The sequence below is a fragment of the Nyctereutes procyonoides genome, unplaced genomic scaffold (genome assembly GCF_905146905.1).
Source record: "Nyctereutes procyonoides isolate TBG_1078 unplaced genomic scaffold, NYPRO_anot_genome, whole genome shotgun sequence".
NCBI lineage: Eukaryota > Metazoa > Chordata > Mammalia > Carnivora > Canidae > Nyctereutes > Nyctereutes procyonoides.
Window position 1 is genome coordinate 16,935,760 of NW_026575136.1, and position 3,772 is coordinate 16,939,531.

At 35.6% G+C, this 3,772-nt stretch overlaps 1 pseudogene; it reads right to left on the reverse strand.

Moving 5' to 3' along the window:
* Nucleotides 1-222: 222 nt before the first annotated feature.
* LOC129495455 (AP-3 complex subunit sigma-1-like) lies at nucleotides 223-1,027 on the reverse strand (annotated as a pseudogene).
* Between the last annotated feature and the right edge of the window lie 2,745 nt (nucleotides 1,028-3,772).

Genomic DNA, 3,772 nt, shown 5'->3' on the forward strand with positions numbered 1-3,772 from the left:
TCAGAAAAGAGAAATATGGAAACTGGAACTACTCAATTTCTTCAAAATCACTGAACAAGAAAATCAGCATTGAACATACACATTGATTTTGCACACCTCTATATAGTACCCTGACTTAAACCCAACAGCAAAAGTTAAGACTCTCATCCTCTATCTTTGGTAAACAACTGCATAGTAAATCTAGATGACTTTTCCGTCAGATTTTACCAGGGAGTGGCCTTTTTAATTTTGTATTTTAAAAGAGGTCAGGTTTGGCACTTTTATACTCATGTCACCAATGTTAATATTTCTTGGGATTTCAGGAAAATTCATATTCTTTACAGATGATATAGCACAGACCAGAGCTCGGTCTTATTCAGCCACAGATTTCTCCAGTTTATTTTGTGCATCAGTTTGTGTAACAATCTCATTCATGTTGGTCTCCATTACCATCCCCCCATCACCATTTCTCCAAGAGTACTATGGACCTTGGGGCACAGGAGTGGCTCAGTTGACTAAGCATCTGACTCTTAGTTTCAGCTCAGGTCATGATCTTGGGGTCCTGGCATTGAGCTCTGTGTTGGGCTTACAACTCATCAGGGAGTCTGCTTGAGGATTCTCTCTCCCTCTGCCCTTCCCCCTGCTTGCTCTCTCTCTTTCACTCTCTCTCTCTCATCTTTTTTTTTTTTTTTTAAGGAATATTGTGAACCTTGTCTACATGGAAAATTAAACCCAGTTCAGAGACATTTTCAAAACACTTGTCTAATGTTTCCACAGGTACTTGAAGTAGATCCAAAATGTCAAGTTCACTTTCTGAAGAATACACACAAAAGACAAAACGTCATGTGTATGATGTTTGTAAACCAGTTTGTTGTCAGATTTTCCAGTTAACAATCCTCCTCCTTGGAAATTATAAACATTTTTACCCCTTAGATACCAAATGGAATGTCTCCCTGATGATTTGTTGTTGTCTATCTTCATTGTAAAGTTAGCAGAACATGGAGAGCCACGGCTTCCTGTGGTTGTTGAAGATGAGTGTCATCTTCATTACCAGGGAGCTAGGCTGACTGGGTGGGGGCCAGAGTGTGAGTCTCCTCCGGGGATCTCACCAGTGATCTTTCCCCATCCACTGTATATTAATTTGGTATCCTGTAACTTTACTGACTTTATTAGATCTAGCTGGGTTTTTTTTAGTGTTTTTTTTTATGAATTCTGTACTAGTATCTACAAATAGTACAGTTTTACTTCTTCCTTTCCAATTTGTGTACCTTCTATTTATTGTCTAATTGCTGTGGCTAAGATTTCCAATACTATGTTGAATTGAAGCAGTGAGAGTGGGAGTCCTTGTCTTGTTCCTGAACTTAGAGGAGAGGCTTTCAGGTATTTACCATTGAGTATGACATGAGCTATGGGTTTGTCATATATAGCCTTTGTTATGTTGAGGTACATCTCCTCTATACTTTGAGAATTTCCATCATAAAATGATATTGAATTTTGTCAGATGCTTTTTTTTTTGCATCTATTGAAATAATCATATTTTTATCTTTCATTCTGTTCCTGTGGTACATCATGCTGCTTGATATGTAGCTGTTGAACCATCCTTGAATCCCTGGGATAGATCCACTTGATCATAGTCTATGATACTAATAAAATATTGCTCAAATCAGTTTCTTAATATTTTGTTGAGGATTTTGAATATCAGAACTATTCAGCTATAATTTTCTTGGGACATCCTCATCTGATATTATTGTCAGGGTAATATTTCCCTTGAAAAGTGAGATAGAAGCATTCCCTGCCCTTCAGTTTTTTGGAGAAGTTTGAGGAGGATATATTTTTTAAATTATCTCTGAATGTTTGGCATAATTGAAGCTGTTTGGTCCCAGACTTCTGTTCAGATGTTATTGATTACTGATTCAATATCCTTACTAATAACTGGTCTATTCACATTTTCTATTTCTTTATGACTCAGTCTTAGAAGATTGTAAGTTTCTAGGAATTTATTCATTTCTTTTAAGTTGTCCAACCTGTTGGTATTTCATTGTTCATAGTAGTCTCTTATCTTTTGTATTTGTTGTATCAGTTATGACTTCTCTTGGATTTTTTTTTCTTTTGAGGACTTTTATTCGCTTGGTGAGTCTAGATAAAGGTTTGCCAATTTTGTTTATTCATTCAAAGAACCAGCCTCAGGATGCCTGGGTGGCTTGGTGGTTGGGCATCTGCCTTCAGCTCAGGATGTAATCCTGGAGACCCGGAGTCAAGTCCTGCATTGGGCTCCCTGCATGGAGCCCACTTCTCCCTTTGCCTATTTCTCTGCCTCTCTCTCTCTCTGGGTCTCTGTGTCTCTCATAAATAAGGAAACAGAATAAACAAAATCTAAAAAAAAAAAAAAAAGGAACCAGGCTCTTAGCCTCATTGGTCTTTTCTGTTGTCTTTGTAGTCTCTATTTTCACCCTGATCTTTAGTACTCTTTGGACTTCATCCTTCTTTTTTTAGTTTCTTTAAGGTGTTTCCTTATTGATTTTCTGTCTGAACAATCCATCCATTTATGTAAGTGAGGTGTTAAGTCCTCTACCATTATTGTATTGCTGTCAATTTCTCTCTTAAGTGTGTTAGTATTTGCTTTATACATTTTGGTGCTCCTATGTGGGATGGGTATATGTTTATAGACATTATAGCTTCTTGATAGATTGACCCTTTTATCATTATGTAGTGCTCCTCTTTGTCCTTTTTTTTTTGAACCTGTTTTAAAGTCCATGTTGTCAAACCTGTATATGACCATACTAGCTTTCTTTTGTTTCCTTTTTCATGCAATATTTTATTCCATCCTTTTGCTTTTAGTCTGCATATGTCCTAAAATAAGTCTCTTGAAGGTATTTTAAAAAATATTTTATTTATTTATTCGTGAGAGACACACAGAGAGAGGCAGAGACACAGACAAAGGGAGAAGCAGGCTCCCTGCAGGTAGCTTGATGCAGGACTGGATTTCAGGACCCTGGGGTCATACCCTGAGCCAAAGGCAAGATGCTCAACCACTGAGCATCCCCTCAGATGCTCAAGAGGCATCCCCTTTTGTAGGTATTATATAGATGTGTCTTTTTATCTATTCAGCCACTCTGTTGTTTTGATTGGAGAATATAACCTATTTATATTTAAAGTAATTATTGACAGATATGTGCTTGTTAATTCCTTACTGGCTATTTTCATACCTCCTCTCTGTTCCTTTCTTTTTCTTTCTCTCCTGCATTGTTGTTTGATGACTTTTTTTAGTGTTATGTAATTAGATTCTTTTCTCATTTTCTTTTGTGTGTTTATTTATTTATTTATTCATTTATATATTTTTTGCTTTGTGGCTGCTAGGCAAGGTTCATATGTCATCCTATGTATAACAGTCTATTTTAAGTAGATAGCAATTTAAATTTGAACACATTCAAAAACCATTTTTGCTCCTTGCCCCATGCTTTATGTTTTTGATATCACATTTTACATCTCTTCATTTTATGTATCCCTTAACTAATTATTGCGGTTTTAGATAATCTTAATAGTATCTTTATAAATGATTAATCTATTGCTTTACTATGTTTATCTTTCTAATGAGATTTTTTACTATTGTATGTTTTTTTGTTATTAATTAGTTCCATTACTTTCTGGCTTAAAGAAGTCCTATAACATTTGTTATAAAGCTAGTTTAGAAGTGATAAACTTCTTTAGCTTTTGCTTATCTGGAAAATTCTTTATCTCTCCTTCAATTCTGAATGATAACCTTGCTATTTTTTGTTTCAGGTTTTTCCTTTCA